This window comes from Nuphar pumila, chromosome 4 (assembly GCF_984573655.1).
Source record: "Nuphar pumila chromosome 4, dmNupPumi1.hap1.1, whole genome shotgun sequence".
NCBI classification, from domain to species: Eukaryota; Viridiplantae; Streptophyta; class Magnoliopsida; order Nymphaeales; family Nymphaeaceae; genus Nuphar; species Nuphar pumila.
This window is the reverse complement of record NC_143252.1, coordinates 110,755,497-110,776,793: the sequence shown is the minus strand read 5'-3', so window position 1 is coordinate 110,776,793 and position 21,297 is coordinate 110,755,497. Positions and strand designations below refer to the sequence as shown.

Below are 21,297 nucleotides of genomic sequence, written 5' to 3'. Positions count from 1 at the left end.
TACTACAATTGGCTGAAAAGCTTCGTATCTCCGTGTCATGCAGATTTTCTACATTTGCAGGTTCGGCTCCAGGCACAATCTTTGTCTGTTATCTTGCTGAAATACTATAGGTTCTTAAGCATCATTTCTTTGTGCTTTGTTTTTTGCTCTCTCTCTCTCTCTGATACATTTAGTTCAATATAGGCATTCTTGAATAATTTTCCCTACTTTAAACACGTTTTGACCATGGTCTGAATCGTAAACCTTTCCCCCATGCTACTATGACTATGAACATAACTGCACTTGGGTTAAAATTGCTCGAAGAAACTGCATCCGAGCATGAAGACATAGTCGCACTGGCTTAGCCTGCCATACCTATGGTCGCCGTTCTGACGACGTAAAACTCCGAGGCTTGGACCCTCGCTCTGAGGCCTATGTTGCGCGTGGGCTTGCGCAAAAGGAAGATGCCCATAACAATTGAACCTTGACTGCCCTTCTAACCGCCAAGACCCACCCCACTATGCCACCCCCCTTGAGGCTCCATATTAATGTGATCTGGCCATGATAATGTGAGTGCACCTGAAACTCCCTTAGCTGCGATAGGCTTGGGAGGCCAGACTTTTGGAGGGGCATATCTCAGCAACCACTCATGCATTTTGGGAGATCTTTGGTGCATTGGAAAGCACGTGCAGAGGAGATGGTGTTGGTCTTATTTGCACATAGCAGAGGTGTTTGTCGCCTGGGCTCTATCCCAGTGGAATAAGTGCCATGTAACCTGAGCCAGGATCAGGTGCCATCACATGACACACTTTGAGGTGTACGCTGCACCTGATGCCCTTCTTCTTTGGCTGACAGTCTGTCAGTTGTAGGGCCCAAAAGCAGATAGAGGGCAGCCAAGCGCAAAGGCACACTCAAAGTGTACCATGTGATGGCACCTGATCCTGGCTCCTGTAACCTAGCAGCACCCCTTGTTTAGCCTTGGGTTGGGAGTTGTGTGTAGGCCAATTTGTAATCTTGGACCCTTTCCCACTTGTTCCTAGAGCTCCTAGGTGTCTCGGGAGGTCCTAAGGAAATTTGGCCTTAGTCTGGTGCACAAGTTCTATTCCGAGCAAAAGAAGGATCGGCAAGAGCAAGCCCAAGCACAGTCCGGGGTAGAAATGGCTATGTCTAGAGGGGTCCCACCAGCTTCAAGGTGACATTTATAATTGTGCTCGGGTCTCCCTTGGATTGTACGACTTTTTACCAAAATAGCTATCACGTTGGATCCCAACAATTGTTTACCTTCCCAACTTGCATACCCTAATTCAGAAAATGGTTCACACCCATTAATTTTGTTCCATCCCTAGTCTTTCCATTACTCCATTTGATTGATATTATACTGACATTTCTACCAAAGAAGTTCTTGTATCTACATAATGGGGAAAAGAAAAGAGAGAGAGGAAGAAAAGCCTACAAGTGCACAGACAAGAAACAGAAAAGAGTCACTAAATTGATAGTCAGACTCTGCTGTTCTGTGGCAAAGGCACCACTCCATCAAAGAAGTCCCCAAAGTAGCCAGGAGGTTCCACGACGAGCTTAGAAATGATATCTCTTAATGTTATGACCCCCTCTAGATTTCCCTCCTCATCAGCAACATATATCCTCTGGATCTTTTCTCCATCAAGTCTTAAAATAACATCTTCCAATGTGTCATCCCTTTTGCATGAAATTGTTCCCAGGAGTATGGGGGAAGATTCATGGTGGTCTACCAGGTAGCCTCTAACTGCAGTGAGGAAGTTCTTGGCAGTGATTGATCTGCATACATGCAACAGACCGTCACTAATAGCCACCCAAAATTCCACATTATCAATAGTTTACTTTTTCTATGCCGAGTTAAACAAATCAAATGTTTAACAAACTGAGGCACGCACAAGTTTCTATTTTAGAAGCTAATTTGAGATACAAACTTATCAAGTGACCCAAAAGCTTGCCACTGCAATTGCCAGGACATTATCAAACGGATTCAGATATACTGAATGAAGTCACAAGGCGCCAGTATGGAACTTTATCCAACTCAAGGCCAATCATGGTCATAACTTACATACACATTTCGAAAGAGATTGGATTGCGACAACAAGCTTATCAATCAGTTGTAGAAAGGTTTCTGTTCTGTGAGATTCAGCTCTTGAATGAGCACATGTAACAAGAATGAAGAATTGTATCACAGCAAACACTGAAAACAAGAAACCTCTGTTTGGGAGCTGGGTGTAGGAAGAGTTTGAGGGAAAACTGAGTTTTGTTTCAGAGAGAAACAAAAAGTCAAACACATGTTCCAAAAAGTAACATTATATTTTAGTAATTCGAATTTGAAGAATGAAAGTGACTTTGTTACCCTAAAAAGTAAAATGACAACAATTTTAAGGGTGATTTGGTTATTTCAATCAATTGAACGCTGCTAATGTTAACTAATCAAAAGTTAGATAAGCCTCATATATATATATATATACCAATGTCCGCACTTGTGGAGGGGTGACAACCAATTTTCCGATAACGGTTGGGTTACATCAAGGATCTGCTTTAAGCCCTTTCCTATTTGCGATAGTGATGGATGAGCTTACGAGATCAATTCAAGAAAATGTACCGTGGTGTATGTTGTTTGCTGATGATATTGTTTTGATTGATAAGTCTAGAGCTGGGGTTAATGCTAAGTTAGAATTATGGAGACAAACATTGGAAGCTAGAGGTTTTAAGTTGAGTAAGAGTAAGACTGAATATATGGAATGTCGGTTTAGTAAGCAACGAAGTAGTGATGGGAGTGTAGTGAAGCTTGGTGAGCAAGAAATACCGGTGAATGATTATTTCAAATATTTGGGATCCATCATTCAAAAGTATGGAGAAATTGATGGAGATGTAAATCATAGGATAAAGGTTGGGTGGATGAAATGAAAAAGTGCAACTGGAGTGCTGTGCGATCGTAGAATGTCATTGCGGTTGAAGGGAAAGTTTTATAGGACGACTATTAGACCCGCTTTACTATATGGTACGGAATGTTGGGCTGCCAAGAGACATCATATTCAAAAAATGAGTGTAGCTGAGATGCGAATGCTTAGATGGATGTGTGGAAATACAATAAAAGATAAGATTCGGAACGAGGAGATACGTAAGAAGGTAGGTGTTGCACCCATTGAAAATAAGATGCGAGAGAATCGTTTACGGTGGTTTGGACATATTCGGCGAAGGCCTAATGATGCTCCAGTTAGAAGGTTGGAGAAATGGGAAAATATATTAGTTAAAAGACGTCGGGGTAGGCCTAGGAAGACTTGGATGGAGATGATAGGAAAGGATATGAATGCTTTGAACCTCACCGAGGACATGGCATTGGATAGAAATGATTGGAGGAAAAGGATTCATGTGGAAGACCCAAAATGAATTTCTTTTTTGGTTCATATCGCTGACCCCAATTGTTTTGGGATGAAGGCGTAGTTGTTGTTGTTTGTTGTATATATATATAAATATATATATATATAAATCCTTGTAGATCTCAGGTGCAGTAAGAAGATATTGCACATCTCGTATGCTAATATTCCCAATGGGTTTCCATCCACTATCATCAACAACAGGAAGCCCACCTATACCCTTTTCTCTCATCAGCTTGAAAGTCTGAAGAACAGGTTCATCCTCATAAACCTGGTACAGTTCAACACCAAACAAGTTTCATTTGACGTTAAGTCTCCAAAAACTTCAATAGGCATTGGTATGCTGCTATCTTGTTTCTAACCATAATGATCATGGAGAAGATGTAGAATTTGGACGCTTTGCAGTCATAAATGCAGAAAAGTACAAGGAGAAGCACCTTGACTAACTCATTTGGTTTCATAACTGGAAGACCAAGTTCAAACAGTTTCTTCGTGCCCCAATTCTGAAACCAAGGTAGCCTTACACATTCAGCAAGTACATGGACAACAGAAGATTGGGTGATGATGTTATCGATCTTTCCTTCACCAAGGTCAACCACAGGAAGGCTTTTCATACCATACTTCGATAGTAACAAGAGCATGGTTAGGAAAGAGTCTGAATTCTGCAGGGCAAGAAACGGGCCCATCGGAACGATCCGGATATATCTCTAACCTGTTTAAGCACATGCACACTTTAGATTTTGAGGTCCTTAAGCAGCACCAGCATTCAAAAATCTGAAGAAGTGAGGCCTTCAAAAAACTCTCCTCCCGTTGATGCAGCAACATTTGAGTGTCCTGATCTTGCTGCTGTAGTCACACCAGCACCAGCGGCAGTTGCAACAGCAGCACCAACTAAATCACCATTAGCAAACCCCGCTAGATCCATCCATCATCCTATGTTCTGCAACTTCAGACTGCAATAGAAGAAATGCGAGCATAGCTTGTTTCCCTCATCATCCTGGAGGAACTTCATATCAGCAGGAAAGCAAGACACTACCACAACAGCTATTTGATCGTGTAGGCAGAAATGAATGGAACTTCTACATAAACTCTTCCATGATGCCTTCATTTAAGGCTACTGAAACTTGGTGGAATGTTGTATGCACTTGCAAACTAATGCATGCGGGACATAAGCATCAAAACATCTGTTACTAGATTAACAAGCCTTAAATACAAATGGCCCTATGTCACCTGGGTACAGGTACTGAGGGTACAACACGGCAATTCCAAAAATTGTGGGTATGAGGTCATGGCTATATATATATATATATATATATATATATATATATATATATATATATATATATATATATATATATATATATATATATATATATATATATGTCACAGGGATTCGGCAAAACAGATGCCGCACCCGCGTCGACGCGACGCGGGTGCGGTCAACATGACCCTGGGTGCGGTCAACGCACCCAGGGTCATTTTTGTCGACTATTTGGGCGTACAAAAAAAAGAAAAATTTCCCCGATGAAAAGGAGGATTAGGGCAAATTTTTTTTGCCCTAATCTCTCCTCTCTCCCCCCTGAGCTCGAGCTCTCTCCCATCGCCGCCCCAGCTCCTCCTCTCGACTCATCCTCTCCTTTCGCAGGTATGTACCCTCTCTCACTCTCTTCTTGGGTCGGCAGGGGAGGGGCCGAGCACCCCCCCCCCCCCTCTCGGTCTCTTGTTGGGTCGGCAGGGGAGGGGCTGAGCCCCCCCTGCTCCCTCGTTTTTCAGCACAGGAGGGGTCGAGCCCCTCCCCCATCTGGCTCTTTTTTTGGGTCGACAGGGGAGGGGCCGAGCCCCTCCCCCATCTGTTTTATTTTTTGGGTCGACAGGGGAGGGGCCGAGCCCATCCCCCATCTATTTTTTTTTTTGGGTCGACAGGGGAGGGGCCGAGCCCCTCCCCCATATGTTTTTTTTTTGGTTGACAGGGGAGGGGCCGAGCCCCTCCCCCATATGTTTTTTTTTTAGGGTCGACAGGGGAGTGGGTCGACAGTGGAGGGGCCGAGCCCCTCCCCCATCTGTTTTTTTTGGGTCGACAGGGGAGGGGCCGAGCCCCTCCCCCATCTGGATTTTTTTTTGGGTCGACAGGGGAGGGGCCGAGCCCTTCCCCCATCTGGCTCTTTTTTTGGGTCGACAGGGGAGGGGTCGACTTTGGTATGTAATTTAGTTCTTTTATACAATACTTATTTGATTGATATTTAGGTTGATTTATGTAATTGCTTTACTTATTTGATTGATAATTTGTTATTTAGGTTGATATATTGCATGCATGATGAATCATATTATGAGTTTATGACAATGTTTACTGTTAAATGTTAAACTATTAAAACTTCAAAATTATATATATATATATATATATAATTTTTTTTTTTTTACATTTTTTCCCCTCCCGCACCCCCGCTCCCAGGTTTTTTGGAAGTGCCGCATCCCCGCACCCGCACCCGCACCCATGTGACATATATATATATATATTAAATCTCACATAAATACAAAATAAATTCAAAATAAACTGAATATAATCTAAATATATATGTTATATCTAAAATATATATTATATACTGAAAATATAGTTATAAATTATAAATTGAATACAAACTTGTATGTACGGAGGGTAAAATAGCGTGTCCAGGTGTCGCCGCGTGTCAACATGGGTACAAAGGAAAAAATGGAGTGTCCATGTGACATTGAAATGACCTCAATAATGTGTGTGCACCACATATGGGCATTCACGTGTTTAGACACCAACTGCTGGGATTTGTTGGCTTCAAGATTTGCATGTGACTAATCCAAAGCACGTGAGTAAAGCAGGAACTTGTTGGACCATCACCTCTTAACCTTCACATGCAGACAACCCAGAGGATTACATCCCTAAATACAATGTAAAGATCCTACCTTGTGCTTTTTTTGGCATGGTAAAATTTCAGAGATTCATCTTGCACTGTATGAAATATATAACTGGTAAGAATTTTTACTTTTCCTACCTTATACTACAGTTACAGAAAAATTATTGGCAGCGTTATCCAAGTGGCATTTGACCTTTGTTTTCTTGGTTTGTACATTTTATCTCATCAACTCTCCGATTTCACAGCAATTCACATAGTTGTTTGACATCTTCTATTTGCTTATGGATAGGACTACCATTGCGGCTATTAATCTATTTGCATATCCAGGTTGTCTGATGGCCAGTAATATTGACTCTTGAAAGTCTGCTATTGTGTTCTATAATTTCTGTTGCATATCTCTTAGCCATAAAACTTTAGGAACTCACCACTTTGTAAGTATGATGTGGAAGTAAATAATAACCATTAGGAACATGGTCATTCTTAAGCGTCTTGAATTGAAACCTTCTCAATATATAAAGTTGCACTTGACTGTCCTAGACTTCTCTTTTCATTGATTATATAAGTTCTGCACATTTTGACAACCTAGAAACCTGTTTTGTATTCTAAACTCAATGAAGTTGATTCTCATTTACTGGGAACTTGGGAGAAGCTCATACCCTGGATTTCTCATGCTACCATATGATTCTATCCATTAAAACCAACAGGAGAGGGCCTTTCTTGTGAGTAGAACTCCACTAGACACATTAGTTCTTTCTTGAAAAGCTCTCTTGATATGTTCTGTTGGTCTCTATGTAGTTGTTTTGATTTTTTAAAAGTATGAAGTTATCTGCCTTTGTGTGAGGTTTAGAGTTGTAGGCATGTATTTATTTATTGATATTGTTGGGATCATCATCACTACTGGTAATTATGTCAACAATAATGACTCTTTGTTTATTCTTTTCTTGCTTATGTTCTTGGTTCAATTTGGTGGCATCAAGGTTATTCTTATGATTAGAGTACAGAACATTGCATTGTTGCCTTCGCCTGTGTTTGCTAGGAAGGTCTTGCTCCCCTGTATGCATAGTGGTATGTATATTGCTAAATCACTAGGTGTTGTACACACCATGTTTTGTAAGTAAATTTATTATTTCTTGTTATGTTTCTTTTCATTTTTGGTGGCCTGTGAAAATGTGTTGTGCACTTCTTTATTGTCCTGGTGAAAGATATCTTTCCATATGCATAGCCCACAAGTTCCATTGTAGGAGCAAGTTCCATTGTAGGAGTCACTACATTCACGTGCATGAGTTGGAAAAATGCTATGGGAGAACAAATAAATGCTTTTTCTAGATAAAATTCCTGCATGGAACTTTCAATAAGAAATTGACTGTCTAAGTTTTGTGACAAATGACAATTATCTCAGGCCCATTTGTTGACAAAGAATACAGTCGAGAACACAGTGGTATTTGAGTCATACTTATTTGTGATTACTTCTTATGCTATTAAACAAATTGATGAGCCAGCCACAGTTCCAGTGCAGTTTGATCTATCATCACTTTTAGTACATCTGCGTTCTCAGGGCTCTGAGATGTTCCTATCTTAGATTTGATACACCAGGATCTGAATTATTTGTGTCAAGTGTAAGGCTGTGTAGTATCTCCAGAACCACATTCGCATGTTTTGCAGGCGTCCAGACTTCGGATACATTTCACATTTTAAATTTGGAAGTTTCCTTTTCTCTAGAGTATAAATTGTGAAGTATGTTGAGTATGTTTAAGCACATATAAATTCCTTTTAGAATGTTCATGTGCCTGTATACGTGTGTGTTGTGTGGGTAAGGGTAAGGGTGTTTTATATGTTGCATGCATGTGCCTACTATTTGCATGTGTATGAGCATGTATTTCTATGTCACATAGGTGCGGGTGCGGATGCGGCACTTTAAAAAAACTTGGGTGTGGGGTGCGGGGAGTATATATATAAAAATGGACTTGATTAGGGTTGACTGAATCGACTTTTGGATAGAAATGGACCTCAGTGTGGTTGACTTCACCTAACACAAAGGAAGTTGTGTCACACCTGTAAAGAGTCTTACACACAATCAAGTCCACAAACAACTTGACAAAACATACATTCACCCAATATGGTAAACCAAAATAGCATACAAAATGCTCCACAACACAAACATAAGAATAGTGCATAAATGCACTTGAATCTGAATATGTAAGAGGTAAAACCCTCTACCTTTATATTTTAAATTACAATGAGCAGCATGCCCTTATTTATAGAGAGATTACATGAGAGGAGCTGTTGGGATAGCTGTTGGGCTACTCCCAACAGCTCTAATTAGAGCCGTTGGAAGTAGCCGAACAACTCTATTCAAACAGTCAACATTTTGACTGTTTGACAGAACCTGACAAAAAGGTTGTTGGCTGTTTTGACAACCCAACAGCTCTAGTCAATTATGGCTGTTTGACAAAAAGACAAAAAAATAAGAAAGAAATAAAATTACAAAAATAAATAAAAAAGTATTACAAGAATATAAGTATATACTTTAAATATATAGTTATATACATATATATATACACATATACATACTCTTGTATTACGAAAATTATGTATATATATATATATATATATATATATATATATATATATATATATATTCAAGTATATACATACATATGTTATTTTCTAACAGTCTCCCTCAAACTTATGGTGAAATCATCGAAAGTTTGTCAAGTAAAAAGTTAAATCTTGGTGAGCACTGTGCCTTGGTGAAGAAGTCAGCAAGTTGATATTTTGATGTCACATAGGGAAGATCAATAGTCTTTAAATATTCTTCACGAACAAAATGACAATTCATCTCTATATACTTAGTTCTTTCATGAAACATATGATTTTGAGCAATGTATATCGAACTCTTATTGTCACAACACAATCTTGTAGGACTCTGAAGGTTAATCCCCATATTTGAAATCAGTTGTTTGAGCCACACGACTTTCATAGTAGTAGTTGCCATTGCTCTATATTCAGCTTCTGTAGATAATAATGGCACCTTTTGTTGTTTCTTGCACCTCCATAAAATCAAAGATTCACCTAGAAATATACAAAAACCAGTTGTTGAGCGCCTGTTATTTGGATCTCCTCCCCAATCAGCATCAGAATATGCAATAAGATCTAAGGAGGAGGAAGAGGACAGAAAGACTCCCTTATTTATAGTGCCTCTGATGTATTTAATAATTCTCATGACTGCACTCATATGAGCTGATGTTGGAGCATGTTGAAATTGACTGGCTATATGTACAACATGGACTATGTCTGGTCTTGTAATACTTAAATACATAAGAGATCCCACTAGCTGTCTGAAGGGAGTTGGATTGTCCAAAAGAACTCCATCATCGACTCACATTTTCATTCCGACAATCTCTGGAGTATCAACAACTTTATCATCTGAAAGTCCTGACCTGTCAATAATATCTAAAGCAAACTTTGTTTGTGACAATATATATCCTCGGTTAGAGTATGAAACTTCTATACCAAGAAAGTATGTTAGAAACCCAAGATCTGTCATTTCAAAAGATTTTTTCAAAAACTGGTTTACTTTCTTGATTCCCTCCTTGTCACTACCTGTAATTAACATATCATCAACATATAAAAGTAAAATTATAATACCAGCAGAAGAGTTCTTGATAAACAAAGCTGTATCAGTATCGCATGGTTTAAAACCATACCTTGTAATAACATTACTAAAAGTATCAAACCAAGTTTTAGGTGCTTGTTTGAGGCCATATAATGCCTTTTTTAATTTAAGCACTTTACCTGAAGAAATTATTAATCCAGGTGGAATATCCATATATACTTCCTCATTGAGATTCCCATTTAAAAATGCATTTTTAACATCCATTTGAAATATATCCCAATTTTTAATAGCTGAAATAGCTACAAGCATTCGAACAATGATCATCTTGGCAACAGGAGCAAAAGTTTCTTCGTAATCTACTCTGTATTCTTGATAATATCCTTTGGCAACTAGCCTGACTTTATGCCTTTCCAAGGATCCATCACTTTTGTTTTTTACTTTAAAAACCCATCTACAACCTACTGTCTTCTTTCCTATAGGTAAATCCAGAAATTCCCAAGTATTAGCATCTTTAAGAGCTTCTAATTCTATGTGCATAGCTTTTAGCCATTCAAGTAAATTTTTTGCTTCATTGTAACATGAGGGTTCAAAATATGATTGGATAGCTATAAGACATGCTCTATGCTTAGGAGAGAATGAATCATAAGACAAATTTATTTGGGATTCTTGAGGTTCGTTCTGATCTACGAATAATGGTTTGTTCTGAAGGAATTTTTGATGCTTCATGATTACTTTGATTTACACCTTCATTGGATGCATTTCGATTTATTCTAATGTATACTATTGGTTCAACTGTTGTTCTATTTTCAATAAGAGGTTCTACATAAATATTTTCATCATTAGACAATAGTTTGAACAAGAAAAAATAATCAGAGTTTATGTCTTTCGACATGTTTTCTTCAAATCCACTTTCATTTTCAACAAAATTAACATTCATTGAAATTAGAAGTTTATCATTTTTGGTATCATAACATTTAAATCCTTTTTGTGTTTCTGAATAACCAATGAACACACATGAAATAGCTTTAGAAGATAGTTTATCTCCTTTATCATTCAAAACATAACATTTACAACCAAAGATTCTCAGTCTTTGATAGTCAGGTTGATATTTGAATAATTTTTCAAAAGGAATTTCATTAGATAATGTTTTGGAAGGCATCCTATTTATAAGATATACTGAGGTTAATGCAGCTTCAGCCCAAAGATTTTTTGGAACATTTTTAGCAATAAGAAGAGTCCTTGTAGTTTTCATAACATGTCTCTGTTTCCTTTCTGAAATTCCATTTTGTTGCGGGGTTCTAGGACATGATCTTTGATGTAAAATTCCTTCGTTTTCTAAAAATTGTTTAAACTCATTTGACAAGTATTCTCCTCTAGAGTCAGTTCTGAGAATTTTGAGTTTACTTTCAAATTGATTTTTAATCATGTTATGGAATGTTTTGAAGGTTGCAAATACATCTGATTTATACTTAAGAAAGTAAATCCAACAATATTTAGTGAAGTCATCAATAAACACAACATAGTAGGAGAATCCTCCTTTAGAGGCTACAGGAGCAGGACCCCATACATCCGAATGAACTAATTCAAAAGGCATTGAGGAGTAAAAAGTTCTTTGACCATAAGGCAAGATTGTCATTTTACTAAGTAAACATTCTTTGCATTCAAAATTATCTTTACAATGATTCTTGGTAATAGGTACAAAATTTAATTTTCTTATATTTGGATGCCCAAGTCTATGATGCCAAGTCCGTATGTCTTTTGTTTGGGCAGTGTTGCAAAATGATTCCTTTGAAATACAAAGGAAATCCATATAATAGAGATCTCCTTGCCTAGAACCTTCCCCAATCAATTTTCTGGATTGGCGATCCTGCACCCAACATTTACTTGAGAAAATGACATCACATCTATGATCCGAGATTTGAGAAACAGAAAGTAGATTAAGATGAAGTTTTGGTATAAGTCTTATTTTCGGAATATAAAAGTTATGTTTTGACAAATCATTTTAAAAATTTCAACACCCTCTATTTCCAAGGCAGTACCATCGGCAGTGGAAACAAATAATGCATTTGAATTAGATTGACATTCAGATAGTATAGATCTATGTGGGGTTATATGAAAAGAAGCTCCTGAATTAAGAAGCCAAGAGCACATACCAGGAGTAGAAGAGGTTGCAATGGCCGCTTCTGAGGTAGATCCTTTAAGCAGTGGTTGCAATGCCTCTGTCAGTTGAGATAATGATTTGGTGAGGTCTTTGAGATTCAAAGTATCTTCATCTTGTTTTAATGGTGCAGCGACAACACGCTTTTCTTGAGGCCTATATTTGTATCTAGGACATTGAGGCCTAATATGACCGGGCTCATTATAATTATGGCAAATGATTTGTGATTCTCCTCGATTCTTATTAAAATGATGAGGTTTATATGGCTTGATATAGTGTCCTGGTTTTGATGCGGCAAGCGCGCAATACTCTTCTTGACCATTGCTAGAAGTAGCAAGCACATTAACATTTTTACTCATGTTTAGCCTAGTCTCTTCTCCACTAAGTTTAGTGAGAATCTCATGAATAGGAGGAGGTGATGAAGATGATAGCAAGGAGGCCCTTGTTTGTTCAAACTCGGGTCTCAAACCATAGAGAAAAGCGAAAAGTCTATCTTCTTCAACTTGAACTCTCCGCATTTCTATACACTTTCCTTCCCATTTGGGTTTAAATTGGACAAGTTGGGTCCAAATGGAAGATAACTCCATAAAATAATCTCTTACATTCTTATCTCTTTGTTTAATGTTTCTAACTTTTTCTTGGAGATAATACTTGTGAGCCATATCTTTTTCGGTAAACATACCTCTAAGATATTCTCATGCTTCATTTGCCTTTTTGTAACACAAAAGGTTTGAGACAATTTTTGTCTCAACTCCACTAAGTATCCATGAAAGAATTTTGACATTTTTCATTTCCCATTTATCTAATTTTTTGTAGTATTCTTCCATGACTTTGTTTTTTTTTTCAAGATTAGTCTCAACATCATTTTCACTTAATGTAATTTTGGGAGTGGGTTCAAGAATAGTACCTCTTACAAATCCCCACAAACCTTGACCCTTGATGAATGTCTCCAAGTGTCTCGCCCAAATGTTATAGTTGCTTCCTTCAAGTTTGAATGGCGGAATGAAGTTGGAGTTGCTTGTATTGTGCAGAAAAAATTCACCCATGATAAATCCAAAGAAAAAAAAGAACCACCAATCACGAAAGAGAGAAGGCATGTTTTACGAGGCAGCTCACCAATGCACGGTTGATCATACACCAAGATCTGATACCATGTAAAGAGTCTTACATACATCAAGTCTACAAACAACTTGACAAAACATACATTCACCCAATATGGTAAACCAAAATAGCATACAAAATGCTCCACAGCACAAACATAAGAATAGTGCATAAATGCACTTGAATCTGAATATGTAAGAGGTAAAACCCTCTACCTTTATATTTTAAATTACAGTGGGCAGCATGCCCTTATTTATAAAGAGATTACATGAGAGGAGCTATTGGAGTAGTTGTTGGGATAGTTGTTGGGCTACTCCCAACAACTCTAATTAGAGCCGTTGGAAGTAGCCCAACAACTCTATTCAAACAGTCAACATTTTGACTGTTTGACAGAACCTGACAAAAAGGCTATTGGCTGTTTTGACAGCCCAACAACTCTAGTCAATTATGACTGTTTGACAAAAAGACAAAAAAATAAGAAAGAAATAAAATTACAAAAATAAATAAATAAAAAAGTATTACAAGAATATAAGTATATACTTTAAATATATAGTTATATACACATATATATATATATATACATATACATACTCTTGTATTACGAAAAGTATGTATATATATATATATATATGTTATTTTCTAACAACACCCGTCTGGGTGCAGGTGCGACGCGGGTGCGGTGCTCTGTTAGAAGAGTCCGTGTGACATAGTTGAAAAGTTGATAATTCGCAAATCACAGTGCTCCCAAATTTCATTATTGAAAAAAATCACATTGACCTTTTTTTTAATGTTTCTTTTCAGAGTACCATTATGTATTGGTTGAGAATTTTAGTAGTTATTGTTAAGAATGCATGTTGTGTATGTATATTTGTTTATGTATGGATCAGATTACATAATCTGATCTTATATCATATATGGAGTGGGTCTTATGTATCCTAAATTGTATTATGGGGCGGCTGGGGTATGTTTGTATGTGTTTTACTTATTAAGGGCATTATTGTTCGATGTGTAACTCTATTTATATGTTATGAATAGACTGCCACAGACCTAATAGTGTAAGGTCTGAGATTGCTGAAGACTCTTCCCCTCTTCCTCTTGTTTCCTGCTGCAATGTCTCCTGATACTCTACCATCTTTATATGGTATCAAAGCAAAGATCCTAAAGGGTGTCAACAGACTCTTCTAGAAAGTGCGTCCAAGAGGTTTCTTCTTCTACCGTCCTCTTACTGTTTCAGATCTGTCTTCACCTTATTTCTTCTCTCCTCCCTCTATTTTTGGTTTTACATCAGAGTAGTGGGGTGAATATTGATTTCTCTTGGTTAAGTTTTCTCGATCAGTTTCATCTTTTCTTCCTCTAATATTTCCTTCTCTTAAACCCTTGTATGTTTCTTTTCTCTCCTTTCTCTTAACGTCTCTATTTCTTTCTTGTGATTCCCAACCTCATTTTGAAAGAAACCCTATTCTTTGTTATTTCTTTATTTCTGCTATTAAATTCACTATTCTTTTGGGTTACTGTTAAATCGTGATATGATCCTATTTTGGCTGTCTTTTCATTCACGATATTTTTTGGGTTGCTGTTAAATCATAAAATCATCGTATTTTTGGTTGTTTCTTGGATTCTGGTCTGCATATTTTGTCGTGGGTATCTTTCCTTGTATGTATCCCAATCTTGTAATCCGATACATATATATATATATATATATATATATATATATATATATATATATATATATATATATATATATATATATATATATATATATATATATATATAAGGTACTACATATACGTATATTATATATATGTATATGTATATACTTTATATATATATATAAGGTACTACATATACGTATATTATATATACATATACATATAATATATATATATAATGTACTACATATACGTATATTATATATATATATAATATGTATTTCTTCATTATTAGCCATAGGGGTAGTTTAGGTATTTTATGTATTTTTGCGCATATTCACATTACGAATATGCATGTAATTTTTACACTTTTATTCTTTTTATTTTTACTTTTTTTTCTCTCTTTTTTTTTTGACTTTTTGACCAACCTTGGGGGCCCAACCATATAGACGTTGGGCCCTTCCAACGGTCACAATTGTGACAATTTGAAGGGGCTCCAACGTCTACATGTTGGGCCTTCCAAGGCCTCTTGATGTGTATAAACAGGGAATCTCCCCTACGTAAAATGTATTGCTTTAGGTCTAAGCCCAAGCTAGTTTTTTATTAATGTTTATGATTCATTTGTATGCCTTTGTGCATTTGTGAGTTTTGTATTGTGCTTTTGTGCACAAGTGTTTCAAGTGTTCTTGATTGTGCATGTGTGCAGATGTTCATTATCAAGAATATTGTAGTCTTGATCCTAGTATCTTGTTGTAGATACTTTTACATGGTATACGTGTGTGTTGTGTGGGTAAGGGTGTTTTATATGTTGCATGCATGTGCCTACTATTTGCATGTGTATGAGCATGTATTTCTATGTCACATAGGTGTGGGTGCGGGTGCGGATGCAAATGCGAATGCAGCACTTTAAAAAAACTTGGGTGTGGGGGTGCGAGGAGGATATATATAAATTCTTTAATAGTTTTAAGTTAACACTACGTGTATTTGTGTGCACTTATGTATATATATATATAATTTTTAACAGTTTTAAGTTAATACTATGTGTATTTGTGTTCATTTATGTATTTATATATATAATATAGATAAAAATGGACTTGATTAGGGTTAACTTAATCGACTTTTGGATAGAAATGGACCTCAGTGTGGTTGACTTCACCTAACACAAAGGAAGTTGTGTCCAAGTGTCGTACCCGCCTGGGTGCAGGTGCGACGCGGGTGCGGTGCCTTGTTAGAAGAGTCTGTGTGACATAGTTGAAAAGTTGATAATTTGCAATTCACAATGCTCCCAAATTTCATTATTGAAAAAAATCACATTGACCTTTTTTTTAATGTTTCTTTTCGGAGTACCATTATGTATTGGTTGAGAATTTTAGTAGTTCCTATTGTTAAGAATGCATGTTGTGTATGTATGGATCAGATTACATAATCTGATCTTATATCAGATCTGGAGCAGGTCTTATGTATCCTAAATTGTATTATGGGGTGGTTGGGGTTTGTTTATATGTGTTTTACTTATTAAGGGCATTATTGTCCGATGTGTAACTCTATTTATATGTTATGAATAGACTGCCGCAAACCTAATAGTGTAAGGTCTGAGATTGCTGCAGACTCTTCCCCTCTTTCTCTTGTTTCCTGCTGCAACGTCTTCTGATACTCTACCATGTTTACATGGTATCAAAGCAGATATCCTAAAGACTCTTCTAGAAAGTGTGTCCAAGAGGTTTCTTCTTTTATCGTCCTCTTACTGTTTCAGATCTGTCTTCACCTTATTTCTTCTCTTCTTCTCCCTCTATTTTTTGTTTTACATCAGAGTAGTGGGGTGAATATTGATTTCTCTTGGTTAAGTTTTCTCGATCAGTTTCATCTTTTCTTCCTCTAATATTTCCTTCTCTCAAACCCTTGTATGTTTCTTTTCGCTCCTTTCTCTTAACGTCTCTGTTCCTTTCTTGTGATTCCCAACCTCGTTTTGAAAGAAACCCTATTTTTTGTTATTTCTTTATTTCTGCTATTAAATTCACTATTCTTTTGGGTTGCTGGTAAATCGTGATATGATCCTATTTTGGCTGTCTTTTCATTCACGATATTTTTTGGGTTGCTGTTAAATCATAAAATCATCGTATTTTTGGTTGTTTCTTGGATTTTGGTCTGCATATTTTGTCGTGGGTATTTTTCCTTGATTATGTTTCACATATGTTTCTGCACATGCTTCTTGGTTTACATCACATCAATATATTATTTGAGTAACAGCATCGTTAGTGTAATATCCCGTATTTTCGTACTTAGTCATTTTAAAAAATTTGGCTAAGTCTGAAAGAAAAATCGTTTGGTTCTCAATTTTAGGCCGATGCTTTGGAGTCTGGGTCTGGCCCAGGTCTCATCGACAAGGTTTAGGCGAGCCAATCGAAATGTGAGAAAAAGTTTAATTTTTGACTTTTAAATTCAAGCGAAATTCTGGTTATTTTTTGATGAAATTCAGAATTTGATATTGGTGTAACATGTCATTGGATGCGTCTCAGAATTCTGAGTGCAACGATATTTTATTTTCCTCGATTTGGGCTACGGTTGGTTCGAAAATTGTATTTTTCTAAAAATTGAGCAGTTTGTTGAAACAGATCCAGAGTTGGATCTTGTTGGATCCAATGCATATGATCCGAATTATTATGGATTTGGATCTTATTTAAGACCTACTTAAATATGGATTTAATCTCATTCTTGATCCATTTTTGTTTTGGGTATGAGTTTGGATTTTGGATCCAGATCCAAATCCAAGCCTAACATTTTTTAGCTTTAAATTCAATTAAAAGATTTAATTTAAAGTTTAATAAGGTTAGGAAGTCTTTTGGGTTAATTTGGCTATTTTTGGAAGCTTTTAGATAATTTTAATTAATTAATATATTAATTAATCAATTAATTAATTAATTAAATTTTATTAATTCTGAAAATTGGGTTCAGGGCTGAGTAGGACTTTTTAAAAATGTCCTTATTCTTACCTAAGAGAGAGATTTAGGAAAACTTTTAAAAATACCAAACTTGGAAAAAAAAGTCAACAAGGAAGAGTTTTTAAAAATTTGGAAATAAGGGAGAGAGAGTTCCAAAATTTTGGAAACTCTCCTTCTCCAGCCCTTTTGGATAGGGCTGGAGAAGGGAGAGGGCATAACCCCCCCCCCCTCTTGGCTTACTTAAACAAAGAAATAAAGAAAGAGGGAAAAAGGAAGAGAGAAAAGAAAAGAAAGAAGAAGAAGAAGGACCTTCTTCTCCAGCCAATCAGTCTCTTTTTCACCATTGTTCTTCATCATTTTTTTTTATTTTTGCAAAGGTATGGGTCTCCTCTTTTGGATTCAAGTGGGAAATTGAATGCCGGTTTGATTTATATGTAATAACGTGGATAAAAATTCATGGAAAAACGTTTATGTGATGATTTTCTCAAAAATACATGGATCTTTTCTCCCATGACTATATTTCTTATTGTTTTCATCCTTTCTATGAAATATAATTTTGTACATGCATAACAAAATTTTATTGCTTGATAAAAGTAGCTTTTTGAATGGGTGTTCCATGCTTGTTTGGATTCCCATGGTTTTTCCATCGCATAGGATGTTGGATGCATGTGCAGTGGTGTGAAAGAGAGAATAAATCTGTGTAAGCATGTATAATTTTATAGAAATTTGCATGAGCATGTTTATAACCAGTGCATACTTGATTTTGGTCATGATATAAATGTCTATTCCATGGATTCGTTATATATATATATATATATATATATATATATATATATATATATATATATATATATATATATATATATATATATATATATATATATATATATATATATATTTCTGTGTATGCTTTTTATGCAAAAACAAAATTTCTTTTATGATAAAGAAATAGTTGTTATGGGTTTTTTGGGTTGGGTTTCATGCCCTAAAGACTGGGTTATCAAGTGTGGGTGCTATTCATACGAATCATGGCTGGAATAAAATCAAGAACCTAACCCCCAATAGGTCCAACAACGTTTTTTTTTCTATTAAGGAGCACTTTTGAAAAATATATATACACCAATAAATAAAAAGAGAATCAGTTTTATTTTAAGGGTGCTTTGGAGTTAGGCAAAGCTGTTTGGGTGTATATATATATATATATATATATATATATATATATATATATATATATATATACTTTCAAAGGGATAAAAGCCATATCTTGTGCATAAATGTATATGTTGTATATCTACTTGTCACAATAGAATATTAGACCAATGTTATGTGCTTATGCTTTTTTTTTTTCAAAACGGCACTCTGTTTCTATTTACATTATTATTATTAATTAATGATCAACGTTGCATTTTCTTTTGATTGATAGTAACTACACTGCAGACTGTAATTGTTTCACTATTATTTTATCGGTATGTCTCACTCTTGTGCATGGTCTGCCAGACCCATTCGAGCGTCTCGACTGGGCTGACCTGGCCAGCCTAGGCCTGACAACTCTCGGCTAGGCTTGCAGCGTGCACATACTCGGTCTTCGCCTGTGTATTGGCTGCCAGGCCCAACCAACTGAGTTCGGCTGGGCTGGGCTGGAGCCAAACCCAGACGACTGAATCGGTTGGTACCTCTTTTAAAAAAAATAAAAAAATTGTACCTTTATGTGGTCTGACCATACTGGGCCAGACCTGGACAACCTTCATACTGGGTTAACAGGCCCGACTGCCTGGCCTGCCAAGCCATATAAGCCACTCAGTTGGGCAAGTGGGTGTTATATATAAAAAAAAAGTTTGTTAATAGGTTTGCAAACCCAGCTGACTGTTAGTCGGCTGGGCATGCGTATTTGGGTTGGCTGGCAGCCCAGCCGAACCCAGTTTCGGCTGGCTTGCCAGGTCCCCGTGTCCTTGCATAGGCCCAACCCTTTGTCGGCTGGGCAGGGTGTTTGATTTTTTTTTTATATATATATGAATACCAAATTATTTTCTGTTAATTATGCATCATCATTCAGTTTCTTTTTCATGTTTACCATGCTTACATTTTGAAGGTGCAGATGAATGTGTGTGTCATTTGCTAATGGCTTAAGGGTTTAATGTATAATATGCCCTGTCGTGGGTGTGATATAGGTTCTGAATGCATGTAATTGCAAGTTAATCATGCATAGTACCTCTAACTATATAACTTGAACATAATTAAGTTTGATTTGTGAATTCCTAGATTAGTAATCGAGTTCAAGTGGGCTTATTGCATGCAAGGGAATGAGATACCTGTGTGATTGCATCTAGTCGGTCATACTTAGTTCGAATGTGATGTATGGCTGTATTCATGAACATTTGCATACTTTGAAGAATATGTTTTGCATATACATACTATATGCATGTTCACAGGTTTAATGAAATTGAATCATGAATGAGAGAAAGCATGTGATATGAATATGAGTATGGGATAGAAGCATACACTTACCATGAATGTGTAAAATCATGCACATGCATATGAATATTATTAGCTCATACACATTGTTAAATTGATATATATGGATACACATCGGAATGCATGACTATTATTGTTGCATGCACATTGTTATGTTGGCATATATGAATGTGCATTGAAAGCATGTTGACATTATGTTATATGTGGCATAGTGTTATGGTTTTTGCATATAGTGCATCAATGATTGAAATGAATCATCGTGGGCCTGGTGGGCTTCGAGCTTGGGTTTGCTTCTTATTTTTAAATGCATCACAAAAATCACATTAAGTCTGTTGCACTGTATTTCACTGTTCTATGCTTTTATGCGGGCGGTGGTCCCATGATGGTTCTCGCAGGGGAATGCGCGAGCTTGTGCCTTTGTTTGCATACTGAATTATAAATTTATGAATGGTTTAATAATAAGCAAATAAAGATAAAAGAACAATGTAATATACGTTTTGAGATATCTCATCATTATAATGAGACTCTTAGAGTTTCAGTTTTGGGGGAGCACGAGAATATAAAAACTCTGTGTGCGCTATTGTTATCCCTGAACCCGATATTGAGATTCTTTCTCATGGCTACGGTTTTAGGGAGAGTCTGCCACTTTGCATAGGAGTGGTGTGTAGAGACAACTGTTGTTTTGGTATACCAAGAAAAGTGGCACTTGTAGATGAATGGTCCCTGGTGTCCCCGACATTAGATAAGTAGTCAAATGTTTCAAAGGTTATTTTGGTCGATGGCTACATTTGAAACTCAGTAATAAAATACAAATTGTGTGCTAAGCTACCTTGAGAACCTAACTTAACCTCAGAGATTTTATCCGTTTGGTGTTTCTGCAGACAATAATAATTAAAAAGAGAAACTTAAATTATGTGCATTTAATAGGGACGTGCATATAAAAAGAAAATTCTAATAAGAGGTAATAATTTACTCATGCATTGCACTAAAGCTATGCATATTCCTGCTATGCATTAGATCATACATGTTTACCTGTTTCCTTAACTGTTAAATATTGGTGAATGCATAATGTTGATTTCTAATGCATGTTAAATGATTTTATT

The 21,297-nt window shown here is 36.5% G+C and overlaps 1 pseudogene; it reads right to left on the bottom strand.

Annotated features, from left to right (window-relative positions):
* Window positions 1-1,475: 1,475 nt before the first annotated feature.
* On the bottom strand, window positions 1,476-4,299 carry LOC149840558 (SNF1-related protein kinase regulatory subunit gamma-1 pseudogene; annotated as a pseudogene).
* Between the last annotated feature and the right edge of the window lie 16,998 nt (window positions 4,300-21,297).